This window comes from Aythya ferina, assembly GCF_964211825.1.
Source record: "Aythya ferina genome assembly, chromosome: 1".
In the NCBI taxonomy this organism is placed as follows: Eukaryota; Metazoa; Chordata; class Aves; order Anseriformes; family Anatidae; genus Aythya; species Aythya ferina.
In genome coordinates this window covers 114,500,011-114,520,676 of record NC_140296.1, presented here as the reverse complement: position 1 = coordinate 114,520,676, position 20,666 = coordinate 114,500,011, and the positions used below count along the sequence as shown (strand labels likewise).

At 37.5% G+C, this 20,666-nt stretch overlaps 2 long non-coding RNA genes across 4 annotated transcripts in view; one reads left to right on the top strand and one right to left on the bottom strand.

The window, feature by feature from the left end:
* LOC311429338 overlaps positions 1-3,480 on the bottom strand; it is a 149,571-nt gene extending 146,091 nt beyond the window's left edge. The window contains exons 1-3 of one of the 2 annotated variants that reach the window (XR_014688227.1): positions 3,365-3,480; positions 3,144-3,252; positions 1,250-1,357 (exon numbers count right to left, since the gene is read on the bottom strand). This is a non-coding gene — a long non-coding RNA (uncharacterized lncRNA). Of the gene's footprint in view, positions 1-1,249; positions 1,358-3,143 lie in introns of both variants that reach the window. The other variant, XR_014688228.1, reaches the window with a different exon arrangement.
* A 1,061-nt stretch (positions 3,481-4,541) lies between these two features.
* On the top strand, positions 4,542-16,896 carry LOC311422329. 2 transcript variants are annotated; one of them, XR_014685270.1, is made up of 5 exons: positions 4,542-4,611; positions 5,550-5,664; positions 10,713-10,769; positions 16,080-16,156; positions 16,513-16,896. It is a non-coding gene; the product is annotated as an uncharacterized lncRNA (long non-coding RNA). The 2 variants fall into 2 exon arrangements; XR_014685271.1 differs by having other exon boundaries at positions 4,599-4,674.
* The last annotated feature ends 3,770 nt before the right edge of the window (positions 16,897-20,666 follow it).

Sequence of the window (20,666 nt, the reverse complement as noted above, 5' to 3'; positions counted from 1 at the left end):
GTTTGGAACATACTTACACAGCCAATGAAATAATATTATTGGAAGTTACCTTACCATCATTTTACATTTAAGACAAAAATTATAGCCTCAAAATAGAATGTAACAGCTCCAAATTAGTGCAGTCAATAGGGAATGTCACAGGTCAATAAGTTCACTCTGAACTGATCATTAGCTATTGGCTTTTTGGCAACATAAGAAACAAAGCTTCATATATCAAGGTGCTACCTAGAATCAGTGCTCAGTGTCCTTATAGACATCATAGAAAATTTATTTTCTTCTGAGGAAGTCTAGAATTATGCTCTGAGATCATTTATTTGTAGTTTTTGTTGTTGTTGTTTTGAGAAGCTTTAGAATAACTAAGAAAATGTCTAAGATTTATCAGAATATTCAGGAGTACAGATCAGCTAATCATGTTATTTTCTTAGAGTCAACTACAACTGAAGTATTTCTTAAATGGCATATATATTCCTACAGGCTTGCAGCAGCTATTTTAAACTCCTGAGCATGTATATAGTATTCATGGCTTAACAGAATTTTCAACAGGCCTATGCAATCTCATGCTTACTGAAAGTTTATAGAATGTCTATATAACAGATATATATGTTTCGCAGTTCTTCATGTGGGACACTCATATGACTTTTATCAGCTAATTAGCTACTCTAGACATTTCAATTTATTTGATTTAGATACAAAACTGCAAAAAAGCACTGTTTTTCCATTTCCTTACACATCCTCCTTACATTTCTTCCTATAGCACACAGGCTCCACAACACTTTATGTTAGAAGTTTGATTAATACACTAAGTAGGAATTGCATAATTCTATAGGTATACAATAGCTTGAAACGTAAAAACTTGCGTTTGTGTAGGAACAAGGGAAGTGAAGTCTTTTCGTCTTATGGGTGCTGGCCTTCACAACCTGCTTTTCATATTACAGCTCATTTAAGTCATCTACATTTAGATAAATAAGACTATAGATTGATTTCAATCAGTAAAAAGCTGATGAACCATCCTTTTTTATAACACAATTACAGAAGGCCTCTTAAACATCCTTTTACTGTGACTACCAAGCTTTTTTAATCCATCACATAAGTAAGGAAAAGTTCAATTCAAATCTTTGCAGATCAATGCTGTTATGCAACACATGATTAAGCAGTATATTCAGCCTGAAGAAGCCGTATGTTCACAAAAGCTCCCTGCAGATCTCAAAGTGTCCTAAAAAAAAAAAAAAAAAAAAAAAAAATCACATACCTGAAAAAGCTCTGTGGATTTGGTTTCATGCTTGAGGTTTTATGCATTAAAATATATTGTCCCTGCAAATCTTCTGGTTTTACATTCATAGCTTCATTTCATAACAATCTATAAGGAAAACAAAAGCAAAAAAAAAATATTCTCTCTTAGAATTTAGAATAAAGGACTTCATAAGGTTTTCAAATAGTAGACTCCTTTAAGAGATACCTTTAAGAAATAAAATAGAATTAGGTTAAAGGCCTAAAAGCCTTCATTAAAAACCCTGCCCAATGAAGTCCTTTCTTAGAAGGGCTGTACAAGAAAGAAAATTAGAAAAAGTACTTACTGCCATTCAGTGACCTTTCAAATGACTTTGAAATAAATGTTTCACAATTACTGCCTTAAAAAACAATGTATCACACACTTCTTCTAAGGTCTTCACAGAAGTAACATTTTACAAGAAAAAAATGAAATACATAGATACATAGGAATCTAGCATTTTTTTCTTTTAGCATTTCAAAGTATTAGGCATATATCCATATATTCTCATCCGGGCTAAATGCTATTTCATGATGATTAGTGTTGAGCATTTCAACAGCATCGTGGTGTTAAGCAAACCATAGTTTGCCTCAGCTGTAGCACGAAGCATAGAGTATAACTAAACTGATGGAAGTCTCCAGATCAAACACAAAATCTGAAAGGAAGAAGCCGTCGCTATGCAGCTGTGTAGAGACCAGCCACAGCACACACCTGTTACTACATAGCGTCAGTAAGTCTACTCCCATTTCATCAGCTTATGCTTTCTGAGTTTGTATACCTAATTGACATACCAGCATCAGCATATACTGAAATTAATCACTGACACTTTTATTTTCCCCCAGCCTGTAATCTATTAGCTGTCCAAAGAAGAGACACCTTCTGTCTCTCACAATGAAGACCCCATGATAATTAATTGCCAGCAGCTAGTAATCTGCATTAAGCAATATCAACAGGATGAAAGAATCCCTTCAGAGAAACTAAAGCTTAAAAAAAAAAAAAAAAAAAAAAAAAAAATAGATACGAATTTTCTGGATCTTTCTTCCAACACCAGATTTTTCCTGCCGGTCTCTTTCCAAAGAAGGGCCACTTGATAAGCAGACTTTTCTTCATGGGCAGATGAAGAATATGTTTTAAATTTGTCACGACATGGTTCAACTACGGTAGGAAAACACCAACAATAAACATTTTCAAACCTGCCTAATACAGGTATTTCAAATGGCTATTTCCACCAGCGCCAATAAACACAAAAAGAGCAGGCCAAACACAGGGGACAACATGGCAAGGCCCAGCCTCCAGTCCAGGGAGAACAAATAGTTAAAAGCCAGCTTCATTTCAAGAAAAAATATGTTTTAAATTTTTTCTATGGCATAACCTACAAAGCATCAGCTAGACACGGCCTACCAGCAGGTGACATTGAGCACAGACATGTGCTTCACCAGGTGAGGCCAGAAGCATGGCACCACGACTGAGCAGCAGCACAGGCGCTTCCCTCAGTGAGCAAGACCTGGCTGCCTCCTGAGCGGTCAGCCCCAGAGCTGCCCCAAGCCAAAGCACTGCCAGAAGCCTTTGCTTCCAGTTGTTCCCCATCAATGTACATCTCTGACCTTATACTTGTTTTAACTTTAGAGTTACTTTTACTACAACTTTTGTCAGAAACAGACACTTTCTGCAATCATCTGCGGGACACTGAAGGAACAGAGCAGCTACTTTCACACAAAAGGCTATCACCCTCTTTAGTAGACCCCTTCTTCACATAACTGAAGTCTTGATTTCCCTTAAAAGGATTTTATCTTCAGTAGAAACATGGACTGTACATAATCCTAAACATAAAAAACAACACAAATACAATATTAAGATACAAAGCATAGAAACTTACAATGCATGCATTAAGCAACGGCCTCTCACAGGCCACAGGAGCAAGACACCCCACAAGCATATACGAGCCAAGAACTGCACATGTCCCCAGCACAGACAGCGGTATCCCACTGGAATAGGAAAGAGAACAAAAACTCCTGTTGACAACACCCTAGCCATCATGGAATCAGGTTTGAAACTACTCTGAAGAAATTTCAAAACAATTCAGGAACAGAGCTACACCTATAGCTAACTCAAAAGAGGAGTGAGGGCCTAAGCCACAGCTGAAACACCACTGCTGGCAGGGTGCCTATAAGAGTCCCAAGTGAGATTAATTAGAGTACTTAAGACCTATTAGCACACTTGGGATCTTGATGCTACTATTAAAGAATTTATATGTTAGATAATATTAAAGGAGTTGGTAAAGCATTGGGGCATAGGAAAAGAGGAAAATCCCAAAGTTCAAGCACGTGTATTCCCAGCACCTTACCTATTACGATATATCATAAGATGAAAACCTATATCTTTCCTCTCCCTACAACTCTGTTTTTGCCCAGAAGTGAACCAGCATTGTTTCTATTTGTATTAATCTTAACTTTTCTTTGTTCATTCCCTCCTAGTATACCTAAAGGAAAAATTTGTAAAAAGTATTAGAAATCAAAAAGATAATATCTTTTAATGCATTATCCTAATGCATTAGCCTGTTGTTTAGAAAAGTTTTGTTGTGCATGACCAATGTAGAGTGGTGTTAAATAGTGCTTAGGTATTTGAATGCATATGACCTTTTCTCAGATATACAAAGGTCAGTAACTTCTGTGGCCTTGTATTGAGTTTAGGTGGCAGGGGGTTGGTAACAGGGGCCTGCAGGAATGGTCTTTGTGAAAAGAAACTATAAACTGACCTACGTTAGTTAAGGGCCAGTTTCAGACACTTCCTAAAAGACCTGCCACTGTCTAGAGCTGAGCCAATAAGTGATGTTGGTTAGGTCTCTCTTAGAGCAGATTAGAGAAAGGAGATGAGAACGGAAAAAGAATTACTGTGTAGCAGTACTTGAGAGAGTGAGGAGTGAGGCTGCAGCCCTGCAGATCCCGAGGTCAGTGCAGCAGGAGGTGCTCCAGGCAGGCAGCAGCAGTTCCCCTGTGGCATGTAGAGAGGCCCCTGCAGTCCATGAGTCCCACATGGAGCAGATCTCCATGCTGCAGCCTGTGGAGGAGCCCCTGGTGGAGCAGTTGGATATGGCCTGGAGGAGGCTGCAGCCCATGGAGAGCCCCCGCAGCAGCAGGCCCAGGGCTGGAGCTGCAGCCTGCAGGGGATCATGTTGGAGAATTTTGCTCCTGATGGATGGACCCCGGGGTAGGGAGCCATGTGGGAGCAGTTCTTGAAGAACTGCTGCCTGTGGGAAGGCCCTGCAGTGTCAGTTCAGGAAGAACAACAGCTTGTGGGAGGGATCTCATGTGGAGCTGGGAAAGGCAGTGATTGTGAAGGAGCAGGTGAGATGAAGTGTTAGGGACTGAGCCTGGCCCCTGTTTTCCTGCACTGTTCTGAGGAAGGAGGTAGGAAAGGGTGGATGGGAGGAAGGTGTTCTCAGTATTTTATTTTTTTTTTTAATTATTATTTTTTTCTCCCTGCTTTAGCTTGTTAGTGATAGCTAATAAATTACATTAATCTCCCTATGCTGGGTTTGTTTTGCCTGTCAAAATAATTGTTGAGAGATCTTGGTGTCCTTATCTCAGCCCTTGAGCCCTTTTTCATTCTATTTTCTCCCCCCTTTCCTTTGAGGAGGGTGAGTGAGAGAGAAGTTTTGGTGGAGTTAACCCGTCCAGCTGGGTAAAACCACCACAGACCTTTCCTATTATTTTTGTGCGTATGTGAATTTTTATTGCAACCCTTGCAGCTTTCTTTCTAAGTCTAAGGATGAGATGCCCCAACTCATTCTCTGTTACTTGTTAGGGCTGTTCTCCTCTAGGTGCCAGAGGAACAAGGGCATTTTACAGCCTCTAATTCTCAGTGTAGGGGAACAGTGTAGTCAAGCCAAACTTGTGCACAACACTTACTTTCCATGTTGGGTGGAAGGGGAAGGAGGAGAGCAGGGTTGGCCACCCCTGTAGTCACTGAATTTGGGGCTATGGCCCCACACCCAGCACTAGTGTGGTTGACTCAGGCAAGGTAAGATAGAGCAGCCCCCAAATAGGCATGCTGCTAAATAGTGCCAAAGTAGGCACTGCTGTCTGAGCTTTAGTCCTTATTGCCAAAACCCCCAGAATCCTCAAAATGGGAGACAGAGTGCTACTGGGGAAGATACTGGGCAAACTGAAAGTAAGAAGGTTTTAAGGACTGCTTCTGCCATTTTATGGTTAGACTAGCCATGTACTTGTGGTCTGTAATGAGCTTTAATTTTATGGTGTCAAGGATGATAACTGTTCACTAGGGGCTTTATTAGGACACTACACATGTAGATACTGGGGACCTTATGTATGTGCACCAATGCCAACAGGAGCTCATGAAGGAAGTGCCTTTGTATCAGCAACTGCATTGCACTGCAGGTGGGTGTTCTGCTGTGATGTAACTGCTTTACATAATATTAAGTGCACGATGTGGTGAAAATTCACCCCACAGTTCCAAGCAAAAATAAATGCCTTTCACACCTCATCTGTGGACTGCCTTTTGCTTGGTCCCACACTTGTCCCTCTCTCATTCATTTTCTTTCTTTAAAATGTGTGTAGCTCTCCATGGTTGTAGAGACAAGAAAACAGTATGTAGACTGAATTTCATGCATGACTTCTGAAAGCTCTTGGGTCACAAGTTATGAATGTTTTTTAAGCAGTATAGTCTACCTAATGTGATATGACCTATCACATGCAGGTGATAGGACAGTTTGTACAACTAATTATATATGATATTAGCTGTAAGTAGGCATGTAAGATTTTTTTTTTAACACAAAAGAAGTTTGATACATTTCTTGGTAATTTATTTCAATAGTATATGTGCCAGTATATGTGGTGTTTTTTTTTTTTTTTAACTTATGGATTTTAAAAGTACAGTAATTGAATCAAGGTAAGAAATTGTCTCAGTTCAGAAAATGTCTTTAATTACATAGACAGAGTCTATATATCTCTTCTGCAACAAATAGTTTTTTATAAGGATTGGTTCGAAAATTATTTTTGAAACTGTCTGTTTTTTCTGTTCCTGCAATGAAATTACTGTTCTCCTCCCTGAATGTTATTTGAGATTCTAAGGTTTTTAAATGTTTAGGTTTATTTAGTCATTCACTTATCAGCTATGTTGTCAAGCAGAGTTTATACAAGTATCATAAAATCATTAATAAAAATTAAAGTGATATAATTTTTAAAGCAAAATTATTTGGAAAAAAAAAAAAAAAAAAAAAAAAAAAACAACCTGATTTCACTTCAGTCAAAACACATGAGTCATTCCTTAAATGCAGCTTGAACACAGCATGACAGGGCAAATGACTCAAGTTTCAGTATTCTGTAGTCTAACTTTTATATAAAAATACAAACTGCTAATTTAATAACTAACTTGTTTTATCCCTACTAATTTATACATGCATATTATTCAATGTATGTTGATCTGAAATAGCTTAATAAGATGACATAACTGAACTCAGCATTTTCCTTCCCTTTGATTAGAAAGTAATACATAGAAATAACTTTTTGTTTGTTTGTTTAAGTCTATGATCAAGCACTTTGATGTCAGTATTTCCACAACACCACGTGCAACATAGTGGCAGGCAACTAGATCATGCTATCTCTGTTAAATGTTCTCTAAAGATAATGGAATAACCTGCCCAACACAGTGCATAGTTGTGAACTCCTGCAATACAGACAAATGAATGACGTCCATGTCAACTAAAATATGCAGGAGAGATGTTAATGACAAACTAGTGATTAATATTCTTTTGCTTGGATGTGGGCAGGAGTAAACCATTCAACCCAGTGGAAGCATGGTTTTATTGCAGATTAGGGAGACTCTATGTATTGACTGAAAATACACTAGATGAAGCAGATCTACTAGTAGCACCACATCAAATGAAGTTCAACCCAACTAAACACAATCCCCTCTGCTTATAGTAACCTGGCTTAAACTTGCCAAGTTCATTTGTTACTGTCAATTGATAAGCATTTATCTCCTTTGGAAATTCATGTCACCTGGCTTTATAGATGCTGTTATGAAATATTCAGTTACCTTTTGATTGCAATATATACATTGTAATCATAGTGTTTGCATAGTGAGCATAGTGTTTGTGGATGATGCTCATCAGACTAAAATTTTCCATAAGAGGGTTATAGGCTTAAGTTTTAAATTTAACATGTTAGTGAGGTAAAAGGTATGTGTTGAATACTAAACTTTATTAACTGTAAAAAAAGACCACAGTTACAGTTATCAGGACATCCCCTTTTAACAGTGCTGCTTTTTAAACATTTTATGTTTTAGCTTTGACTGAAGTATCTGCAAGGTTGTGGTTAAAGCATTTTTCAATATACCATACAAATAAAAATGACATCACACTTAAATCCTGTAAACTGAGCTGTTACAAATGGAAATTACTTGCTACTCACAAAGTAGTTAAAGATTAGCCTGCAAGTACCTTCCTACTGACAAAAAGCTTTGAAATGTCAGCAGCAGCTTAAGTTTGTTTTCACAGAATCACAGAGTTGTCTAGGTTGGAAAAGACCTCAAGATCATCGAGTCCAACCTCTGACCTAACACTAACAAGTCCTTCTCTAAACCTTATTGCTAAGTTCATCATCTAAACATCTTTTAACGACCTCCAGAGATGGTGACTCCACCACTTCCCTGGGCAGCCCGTTCCAATGCCTCACAACCCTCTCAGTAAAGAAGTTCTTCCTAATATCCAACCTAAAACTCCCCTGGTGCACCTTTAGCCTGTTGCCCCTCGTCCTGTCACCAGGCACGTGGGAGAATAGACCAGCCCCCACTGCTCTACAGCCTCTTTTAATGTACTTATAAAGAGCGATAAGGTCGCCCCTGAGCCTCCTCTTCTCCAAGCTGAACAAGCCCAGCTCCCTCAGCCGCTCCTCGTAGGACTTGTTCTCCAGGCCCCTCACCAGCTTCATTGCCCTTCTCTGGACCCGCTCGAGCACCTCGATGTCCTTCTTGTAGCGAGGGACCCAAAACTGAACACAGTACTCGAGGTACGGCCTCACCAGGGCTGAGTACAGGGGGAAAAGTTTTCCTTCCTCTAAAGTCTCGCCTTTTTCTGAAGAAAGGACACAGCAATCCAAAGTAAGATAATTTCCTTTTCTGTCTTAGCCTGCATTTTTTATTCTTTTCTTGTTTGATTACTATCCTGAAATAATGGAAAGTCACCTACTGCTAAAAATTGCTGTGAAGTGCATAATTTCTCCTGTCTATGCAAAGGACCTGCACACCCAAAATTTGTCTCAGTAAAAGTGTGCATCAGTTTATCTGATCAGTCTTGGGCCAAAGGGCCCAAGCTTTCCCAGCTGCCGCAGAGAGAAATCATCCTTTAATGTAACTGGACTCCGTGCTTTTCTAAAGCGGACCAGAGGTAAAAGAGTTAGGACTTGGCTATAAGACCTGAACAGGCCTTAGGTGTAGAATGAGGTTTCTCCTGAGTGATACAGCTTGTTTCACTGGGATTGTGGCAGTTTGCTCTCTAAGTTCTCACCTCATGATTTGCAGCACTCTTGAAACTAAAGTATTTTTCCTCCCTGGTTGTTTACAGGTAGATTATGTCACTAATCCCAGAGCAGGCACTAGAGTTGCTTCAGATAACACAGACTCAAGTAGAAAAGGAAAATTTCACAAATTGCTTCACCTTCTGCTCATATGCAGTCAGTGCCCAAAGCAAGTGAAACTGGACAAACTACATCTATAGGGGTTAATGTAAACTAGGAAGTGCTCTTGAGTAGCTATCCTTGTGGTACATCTGAGCATGGAAGACCATAAGATTGACTAGGAGTGGTGTTTTTATAGATATCACTGCTGCAGCAGCAAGGGGGAAGCTTGCACTACTGTTGCTCATGTTGGAGGGAAGTCATGTCTTTTCACAAATCCATTTCCATCTGGGATTTTTTTTTTTAGGTTTTTTTTTTTTTTTTTTTTTTTTTTTTTTTTTTTTTGTGTAGAGATTTACCCAAAGCTGACGAAGGACTGATTTTTGTTCTTTCCATTATGGACCAGCTGCAACTTTATCAGAGCCCAAAAGCTAAAAATAAATAAATAAATTGAAGAACAAATACTTCTGTAGGTTGTCTTAAGTGGTGCTCTACGATTATTCCAATCTTCAAAATAACAGAGTTTTGCTATGTATTTCTCTACATCTATAGGAGTTCCCAATAACACTGAAATCTTATAAATTACTTAGTACAGCTTTTCACTTTATTTAAATGCACAGTAAAAAGCATTAACAATGAAGTTACTGTTGTTCCATCAAAAAAAAATCATCTTTTTTCGTGCCAGATTTTTGATCTGTTTCCATTTTTACAGAGCTAGGTGGTAGTCAAATCCCTTGCAGTAATCATGCTGGGAGAATAAATTTCTGTGATGCAAACACCATATTTTTTTTTCAATGACAGAGTATAGACAGTCCAGGTAATCCTAGGTAAACACGTGATAACACTGTAAATACATTTTTTTCTTAAAAGTAATTTGAAATAGTAAAGATCTAAATCTGTTAGCTATTGGCTACTACCAGCTGTGAGTAAAGTACTGTACAGAGAAATTTCAATTTAATAACTTAAATGAATTGCTTGATATGCACAGCATTGTATAGAAAATGATTACAGACTTCAATAGTCTCAATGTATAACATAATAGGGCAATAAGACAGTCTGATACTAATGGTAGACATTCTTCATTGAATCTTGAATTGCCTATTTGACAAAAAAAAAAAAAAAAAAAAAAGAAATATTGGGGTTCAGTGCTTCTAAAATGAAAACAGAACTTCAATATTGCATTTCTTACAAATGTTATCTTAAAATGCAAAAGGCTTTTACTACTTTTGGGTTCCATTTTGGTACACATTATTTGAGCTGTTGTTGAGAGCTGAGCTACTGGTTTGCATGATAATCTGAGTATCTCAGTGAATTTGGAGCCTTGAATTAAAGGCTGCATAATACCTAGGCAAGTTTAAAAGTGGGGTTGCCTGAATATATTTAACTTATGATGTGAAAATAGTAAAGCTTATCTAAGCAGAGTTTGGCGCACCAACCACTTTCCCCTAATGATCTGTTCTGGCTCATACTAGCACTGAAGTGAATCCTGTTTTAATTTGTTGTCTTTCTTCCAAGAGCAAGGGTAAAGCAGTGACAACAAGCACTACATAGCCATGCAGCATATTCACCAGCTAGGTGTAATGATTATACCACTGACTGAGAGAAGAGCAAAGTTCCTATCCAAGGCTTGATGGTGCTACATATGCTATAATTAATATGTCTAATTGAGCGTTTTATTGTCCTCAGTAAAGTAAGCTGCTTGTCTTGTTTCCCCTGTCAGTTCAATCTCTACTTTTTCAGGTTCAAAATTCAAGGTGGCTACTTCCCTTGTCAAAGCTTAATTATTTCCTTTTATTTTTTTTTTTTTTCAGTTGGTGAGGAATAATCAAAGCCTAACACATATGAGTAGGAAACCACTGGAATACAGGGTAAGCTCTGGGGTATGTTAAATTTCAGAGAGAAAAAAAAAATAATAATAATAATAAAAAAAAACACTTTCAGAAGAATATACTTAGGTTTAACGCTGTCAGTTTGCACCTTTTCCCACTCTCAGCTGTATATTCATTTAAATAGGTCATCTACTGAAATAGATCAAGACTGAAGTTGTCATTGAAACCATGAGGGACTGAGGGAAGCAGGATACCCACACATTTTGGAACATAGTCCAAGATGGTTGCAATTTTTTCAGCCTTTCTCATAAGCAACTTCCTCTGACAAAGAGAGGAAATGCAGAGAAAGATTATCACTTCTTACTTCCCAAACTTGAACAGCTGACCTGTTCTGTTGAAAAGGCTATTTTTCAGTTACCTTTTCAGAGTCATAACCAGTTTCCAGCGGCAGTCTTTTATTTCACCTTCTGAAAAGAAACAGAAAACTGCTGAAAAGATGCAAAATCACAGCATTCAGTGATTCACTAATTCACTTAAATGAAAGTTATTTTTTTTCTGTCTTGGCATAAATTGGCTTGGTATACCATCTTGATGGTACAAGAGAGCCTGATCTGGAGGGAATGTTCTTCGGAGAAAACAATGCAAGCACAGTCAGACAAAATATCTACCTTGCACAGATTTAGTCAATGGTGAAGAGGTCATTTAAATTGAAATGTTCAGGAATGTTATTTGATTTATTTTTTTTTTCATTTTAGACTGTATATTTATAGGAATTTTTCTAAAAACTACCTGCAGTAAAACTAATGTTTCAGAACAATATAAGTGTAGTGGCATCTGGCTCTTTGCTTTCACAAGAAACGTGGCTTTCTTTTTCTGTGATTAAATTATATAAATAACTTCATCTTCAATATAAAAAACTGTAAATTTTAACTTCTAATATATAGATAATCTCAGGAGTATCTCTTCAAGTAAATATTAATTCAGTTCCTCATTAATAAGTGGAGAAAGGGTGTGCAGAATGTAAATGACAGAACATTTGTATTTTTTTCAGTTTAAAGAGGGCAGTTGCTCGAGTAAGCAGAGAAAGGATATCTAGTTATTTTACCTAATTTTATTAATTAAGATGTATGTATTACTGCCCTCATAAAATAAATCACGTTAGTCTTTTGACATAGCTTAAGCTTAAGGACTTTAGGGTGAATGATTTCATGTGGCACTCCTGAAGCTGCATAAACTTTAAATAGTCAAAGTTACTTTATGGCTAAGAAAGTATCGATTACTGCAAGACTTAATATTTTCTAAAGACTGACACACACAAACACACACACACACACACACACACACACACACACAAAGTTTTCATTGAGCAGCTGATCAAAACATTTGAACATTTGTTTGAAGTTAGATATTAAGGTTGTTCCAATTTCCCATTATGAGTTGTCAGTTTCACAAAATTAAAAATTGTCTCACATTTTCACTTCTCAAAATCTAGACTTGCCTCTCTTGTACATTATCTGCTGTTTGAATAGTTACTTTTTTGTTTGATGCTGTTATGTTTGCAAGCACATCAGCTACAAAGGGAATTAGTATCTTAAATTACCATGAGCATGAAAGAGCATGTCAGAGAAAAAGGTAGAATCGCATAAATGGAGACACTTCAGCTAATACAAATAATGGCCTGTATTACTGAACACCCACTTCTTTCCCAAAGGGTGCTAGCATCCTTTCCATTTTTACTGTATTGCCTCCAAAGTACTGCTGATTGAATCTAATTTCACTTCTCATTTTCATTCCTCAATCCCACCATGGCCTATCAAATAGAAAAATGAGTTCCTTGTGTCTTTTCCCCCAGACTTGACAGCTCAATATGTGAGGCTAGCCTTAAGCTAATGTTATAATCACAAGGGGTTTCCTCCTGCCACCATTATCCTGCACAGTTCCATACCAATTTAGCATGTTCCAACTTCACTCTATTTAGTCTTCTCTTCTTTTGTATCCCCTGTTTGGCAATTCCAGGAGAAAATTAAATTCTTGTAACAGTCCAGCATTTTGTAATGCATCATACTCAAAATAGAAATTACTCACAACTTAACAAAATCCAGTCAGTGACATGACTTGAAGCGTAAAACGTTAAAAAGTGCAAATGAAGACACAGCAGTTAACTCCTCTTTTTTCTTAGCTGAAACTTATCTTTTGCTTCATCGGGCTTATAGATAGATACTCAACTGGAGAAAACATTTTAAGTGATTTTTTAAAAACTCTTTAACCTCCTTTCCTTTCCACTTCAATCAATGATCACCTCTTCCCTCAGTTTTGGTTAGTTTAACCAGTTCCTATCTTTATTGAAAGGTGCAAAGATTCCTCTCAAATTTATGTTGTGGTTTCTTAAATGTAGAAACTTGTTTCTGCCCTTTTGGCAAGGATATATATAAAGCCAAGACATTTTCACTAAGGTAACATTAAAGTCATGAAATTTCAGGATGCCTATATAAATTCTGCCTCTCAAAGTCCAAGATGGTGTTTAAGGAATGATCAGGTTTGTTTAATTACTGTTATAAAATAACCAGTGGTTATTAATCACCAGAAGCTGAGGTACTATCTTTCAAGAAATTGGTTGTATGGCAAGAAAATGGAGTATACTACCTTTTTCTTGAGTATACTTACCTTTTTTATATATATATATATATATACATATATACATATATATATACATATATATATATATATATATATATACTGTGACCCTGTATAAACGCATTTTACTTTGAGCAGCTTACAAGAAAGCTGTCTAATTTCATATCCTTGCCTTGTCTGTGCCCCAGACTAAGCCCTGGGTACAGCTTTGTCATGCCAAAGGACACTCCAAGAGCGAAGTTACTGCTTGGGTGCCTCATTCAGTGTTCCTTACATATTGAAGTGTAATACTTCATATCTCAAGACTTCATATCTCAAAATTCCAAGTCTGTTATCCTAGACTAGTGTTTTTCAGGCATTGATTGACAAGGGGTCACTCTTTCAGTCTATATCCCCTGCTGTTTGACACAGAGCTGAAACTCTTTTTCAGAAATCTGTGAACCAATGTGTACCTCTCCAGATTGTCACTCCTGGCTTCCGGAAGTTACTAAGTGGTGACTCCATCACAAGTTTCAGAAAGCCCTTCCAAGGATGAGTTACGCTTTATATGAAAAATCTTATCTGTCTTATGTCTATAATGGTTTGATGTAACTTTAGTTCCCACCTGTGTTTTCATCATCAATATTCAAGAGCCATCTAGCGAACACGGGATGTCTCACTCTTAATTTTTTTTCCTATTAAAGATGATATATTTAGCTAATTGAGCTAAGGGAGGGTCTGTCACGTGCGGTTCTGTATATATAGGACATCTTCATGTGGCAAGAGGAATGGGTAATATCTAGCATTTAAATTTAGGCTTTAAGTATGATTTCAGGCTATGTCAGTACAAGGTAATCACAAAAGTAGTGACCAAGTGCTATCCATGTGATTTTGAAATAGAAATAGAATCACAAACCAAAGTGCAAAGCAGTATTTGTTTACAGCCTCAGATACCTTAGCCACAAAGCAGCAGGTTTTGCTAAGGAACTTGAAAATAGGCCATGCTGGCTGTAACAATCTGAAAGGGAAATCCAGATTAATATAACAGTCTTTATCACTCTCTGTTCACAGTCAGTATAAAATCAGGTTTTCAGCTTCTGTATTTATAGCACGCAGGATTTGAACCAAAGGAAACAACTTTCTCTTTTCAGGTGTATGAACTGTGATACTTCTGTTGCCAGATATCTTATCTCTGATACCCTTTGAATCCTAAAATAGAATACATAGGCTGATCCATTGATTAAACTGAAATAGTTACCAGACTGACATGATATAGAAATAAAAATGGAGAACTGAGCATTAAGTCTGAATATTATTCAATATTCTTCATTGTATTTACATTCTTTTTTCATCTAAATAAATTAAGTACTTATTACTAAAACAGTCTGTTACCACAATAATGTGGCATGTTCTTTCAAATCCAGTAGCATGTTGTGTACTTAAAATGCCCAGCTAAGGTGACATACTGTGGTATGGTCATGAGCTCAAGAGCTCCATGTTGTTCAGTGCTCAATTCTCCTGCAAGTTTCAAGTGCATCAGTTGGAGGCACTGAGTCTTTTTCATTGCATACTACAAAGCACATTTTCACTAGCTCTGGGACAGAAGAACAGTGTTCCACACACAGTTCTGAGTCATACCATGTTTGTAGTGGTCCTACAACTCATCCTGAAAAGAACTAGCATCTTTTTTTTTTTTTTTTATTTTGTGGCCTGCTCTTTATACGGTATAATTAAGATAGATATCATCCTGTAGTGGCTGGATGGCAAGGTGCCCATTACCTATTACATTTTGGGGGGGTTACCAGACTTTGATATGTTTGACAACTAATATGAATACGGATAACAGGACATCACAACATCTGTTCAGAACTGAGATTTTTATTTGCAGTATCATTTGTTGTACAGCTGATTCTTGTCAACTTTTATCTCTAAGCTTTTGATATTTCAATTCAGCTTGAGCTATGGACACACTTATGAGAAGCAGGTTTGTGACTGAAAGAAGCATATGAACAGTTAACCACGGGCTGCAGTTCTGCATTCAAGAAAAGAAAGACTTGCCTACATAGCTCAGCCAGTAGATCTCTGAAACCTCCGTGTGTTAGTGGTATTGTCAGTCCTACTATTCCAGCTAGAAACTAACATCCAGAAGGTTCACCTGCATTGTTCTATTTTATCCCTTAAAATGTTGTTTAGAGGACCATTATGATTTTTGCTTTTTATTAGAAATTATTTAAAAATATTAAAAATAATATTTAAATAATATTAATATTATAAATAATAGTAAAAATAGTCAAATATTTAACTGCCAACATATACTATCCATCCCTTATTTATACAGATTATATAATTTAACAGTGTATGGTGCATATTTATTTTGCTCTTTTCCCTTGCCTTTTGATTTTTAAATATTTTGTGTTTTATAGGGACTGTAAACTCGATTATCACTAAGTTTTGATTTTGAAGCCACTGAGAAGGGTAACTTCTCAATAAAATTGCCTGAGCAGTATTGGCAATGCCCTGGTGCCAGAGAGAACAATAAGCAGTCTGTTTTATCGTATCAATTACTCAGATACATTAATGTAATATTTTTGCTACCAATCTGTAGTTCATCCCACCATGTCAATACAAGTCTCTTAGAATAAGAAATGAAAGAATCTCTTACATCTAGATTAAATTCTTTGTCTTGTATAATCATACATAAAATTTCTGCCACAAATAGACTCATTCTTTCAACAGAGCTTGGAGAAAAAGATGTGTATTTCCCTGAACAGTGGTTAACAGTTCCAAATCCTTCTTGTGGTCATACCAAAGAGGTGAGCACTTAACATTTGGACCTCTACCTATGACTCATGCTGCTTTAATTCTGAAAGCATCAGTCTTAGCTGGGTGGCAGAAATGCTGCTATTCTGCAGGTTGAGTTTCAGGAAATGGATAAAAGCAAGCAAGCTGTGCCCTGTGGCAGTGAAGTTTTTTCCCCTTGTTAACTGGATTTCTGTACAGTCCCTCGACTGTCCCACAGCCTGTATGCTATGAGCATGCCTCCCACCTTTCTGTACGTGTAGGAGAGCACTATTGCCACAGTTAGTTTTACTGTCATAATCATTTGCTCCCTGGCTGGTATTGTCAAGGTATTTGGAGAATGAATTTCATGCTTTTGTTGTTGTTCTAGGCCATACTGTCAAGACAGAACAGACAGATACCTACAGCTTCATCATTGCCAGCAGCAGACTGCTGGGTTGACATTTACTGATCAAAAGAAACACTGCCTGAAGAATTTCCTCTGTCCAAAGATAAAAGGAATACAATACTTTCATGGTAAATTTGTTTGAACGTGTTCAGTTACTACTCTTCAGCCATGAAATAAGAAGCTGTTTGTAGAGATCACATTCCCAAACAAACGACGCTGTGGGAAAAGCCAGATGCTCAATGGTAGTTAAGTGACACATCTTTATTGTAGGTGTCACAGCAATCCCAACCAGAATAGATTTTCCACAGTTCCCCCATGCTGATCTAGCTTCTGCAGCTATTTACCACTTATTGGTCAGCAAGTGCAGCCTCTCCTCTAGAGTGCATATGTAAAAGGTTTACAGATGTTTGTTGCTTGTGCAGTACATGTAGGTTGTTCAGTGGGTCTACAAGGGGCCCTCCTCATTAAATACTAACGCATCAGCTGCTGCAAGGATTAGGAAATCTTCAGCTGAGTGTCAGCTTCTGGAGGCAACTAAGTTTCTTTTAGTGAATTCAAAAGGCTTTTGAAAACCGAGAGGTTAATATGTCTCTCATGAATGGTTCAAACAACAACATTTAAACCAGGAAAGTTTTCTTCCATGTTTAGTATTTGCAACAGTTTCAGCAGATCTGAAGACTGTCTTTTGTTATCTTAGTGCTAGGTCTTAGCTGCAGACTCCTAGTAGCCCCTCTGAAAATCCCATCAGTGAGAAACTCAAGCAGGCGTTCAGCTCAGGAGAGATTTGGGGGAATGAGCACCTGTCACTCGGCCTCACTGTTGTGACTAAAGGGAGCTTTGCTTCCACAGTATTTTCACATAAAATATATAAGCTGTTGAGTTCACAGCCTTTGAACTTCAGCAATAAGGCCAACTGCTTGAGTCACTTAAAACCTGCAGGAGAAAGCAGAAACAATACCACCCCCGGCCAGCTGGAGATTTACTCAGTTCATTTATGCTTTATTTCTGCACACTACATTTCCAGCTAAGCAAGTGATACAGCAGAGGTAATAATTTGTTTTTCTTCTTTTACATCACTTTGATTTTAACACCCTTCAGTCCCTCAGTTAAAGATCTTAAGAGTTTCCCAGTGCCCACAACTACCCATCTTCCAGCCTTCTATCTTACTAAAAGCAGTGGTGTGATTTTTTGCTCTAATATGTCTAGGTCTGTCACACAGAAAAATAGCTGCCTATAGAAAGTTCAGCTGAGAATAAAACCAGAATGAGTAGCTCAGTTATCTATGTGACTACTTCCTAATGTCATAACAACCTAATGTATATATTTGAATGCTTTCATCAAGACCTAAAGGAGATCTGTTAAGCTTTAAACAGAGCCATGATAACTTAAACTGTGTAAGTTTAAACACTCCTGATACGTGATCCCTCGCAATCTCTGATAAAATCTGCATGCTTAAACTTCTGCAGAAGAACCAGAAGCTGCTTGCATGTACAAATCCAAGTAGAAACACTTAAATTCTGTAATCTGCCTTTCCAGGCTCCCTGTTTCCAACCTTACTAAGATTTACTGATTTTATTTTACCTCCCATCTTTCCGTGTTTAGCTAGAAGTTACATTAAACACAAGAGCTAACCAACTTAGTTGTGTTGGTAGTGATATGATTGTAAGTATTTTACTGAGTTACAAATACTTTCACACATATGGCATGTACCTGTGTATAGCTTGCTCATTAACATTAAGAAAACTAAGGTAGTACTCAGTGTAAAGTAGTAGTTTAATTTTTGTCTTAATCAGAAAGTTAATCAGCACTAATACTTGAAGCCTTCTGGTCATAAATGCATGTGATGAAGCTTACTGAACCATTCCCTTCCTGCTATTTTTACCTAACCTGTAGAAACCTTTTTCAAGGCCCAGAAAATCTGATGCAATGATGACACCAAATTTTAGTCCTTTGGTATGTATTGTGTCAGGGGAACTTAACCCATTTTAGCTTGTACAAGTTCATTCAGATGGCTGCAATTGAAATGCATCTATCTTCTCTACCTTCTCTTGTCTGTTTAGAAACTATGCATTGCCTTGAAAAATAGTATGATACCATTAAATCCCGAGAGTAATATTTCTAAAATGTGACTGCTGAATGAGGCTAAACTGTTAAGAAAAAGAGGTTCATCCAAAGATGAATCACATTTGGGTTAACCCAGGTACAACTTTTATCACTGCAAGTACTGTAATTCCACAGCTGGAAAATCATTTTTCGCTTTTGGGGCAAGTTAAACTTGTATTGCAGTGCTGTTTGTTTCAAAATCTCTGACCTTTTCTCCAATCAGTAGCAATTCCCCAGACTGCAGGTGTTTGCTTTAGACTATTTTTTTTTCTTTTTTCTTCTTCTTTTCTTGCCACAATTCATTTATTATAAGTTAGAAAATTACTCCTGCTTCCACCCTCCCACATGATGTATTACTACTGCCTTTGAGCTCACCCTTGCAGATTTGCAGGTGCTGATAGGACCAAAACCAGTAGGCCCAGTATCTCCCACAGCACAATCACTGCACGTGAAGAGCACAAAAACTGCATGTGCATCAAAGACACAAGCTGTGAATGTTCATAATCTGCTGAAAATGTGCATGTCAGCAGGTCACAGAATCACAGAATTTCTAGGTTGGAAGAGACCTCAAGATCATCGAGTCCAACCTCTGACCTAACGCTAACAGTCCCCACTAAACCATATCCCTAAGCTCTACATCTAAACGTCTTTTGAAGACTTCCATGGATGGTGACTCCACCACTTCCCTGGGCAGCGTCCTTCCACATCAGGCTCTTTAAAAGCAGGCCAAGATCTAGACTAAGAGTATTTGCATGTTCTTTAGCACAGACTTGTAACTTAACAGCATGCTTTTGGGGACTTTTTCTGTTCAGCTGTTTGCTGCACATTATAGTTTTCTTTCAAATAGCAGATAGAGGTTAAGATACCCAGCATATAAGGTTTTACTTCACTCTTTGTGTATGACCCTCTGGTCTTTTCAGGGATTCAAGTAGAATGCTTTGGCAAAGTATTCCCAGCTGGATATTTTCTCCTGTTTACATAATATTTTTTCTGCTGCCTATTAAGTTATTTTACATCCATAGTAGTAAGGCTAAGCTATTAAAAAAAAATACTAAAATATAAGGTTAAGCCCCTGTACATCTCCAGATAATTGCAATTATTTTAGCTTCTTTCATTAAGAATAAGTTGGTGTAAATGTTTTCTGACTTACCATCCTTGCTTACAGAACTACCAAAGAATGTTTTCAGGTTTTGTTGCACAAGATCTGCCTTCTGTCAGCTACATAGCCAGAAGATTAAGTGACCTCCAGCACTGATTAGCAATAGTGTTCATAAACTTTACTCTGACTTGTGCTTTGCTAAAGAGAGGAAATTGTAATTTCAACTTTCCTTGTAAAATCAGTGTCTAATATTTTGATCAGAAAGGATCTGATACCAAGTACGTTGGTTAAAGCTGACCCCCCCCTTCACTCTTTAGCATTTAGTAAGCAGTTTCCAAAAATGCAGTAGTGGAAGTAGAACTCTACTTTTCACCTTTTTTCCTTATTTCTATGGAACCTATCAAAGTTGTGCAGTAGTTCTTTGCACACTAGAGCTTTCTCTCTCAACATTCAAAGGCCTTTCTCCAGTAAAGGTAGATTAATACACATTTCCAGTATGTTTTGTTTTGTTTTCCCTATATAAAGGAAGGAATTCTTTTTGCATCCTTTGTGATCAAAATGAAGCTTGTCCAAGTTTTAAGGTTCAGAATGACTTCATTTTTTTAATGAAGACATTAACCACCAGAGAGAAAGCTTTCCTCAGAGGCATAGTTCAGTTTGTTGCTATCCCAACAGGGTGCCTTAGATCTAATGAAGTGAGGGAGGTCCTAATTATATAGCCCAGTGACAAAATATCACTCTTCAGGGCAACATAGAGGGATGAAAAGGTCATTCTAACCTTTTCATCCCTTTCCTGTACCAGTCTTAGATAAGCTCTAAAAAGGAGAGTTGAAGTCTGTACTGCTTCCAAGAGGGACCAAACTGGAAGAAAAGCAGAAACCTTAAATGACCTTTTGTTGAGAAGGAGAGAGGTTATCAAACCAAATGGTGAGAG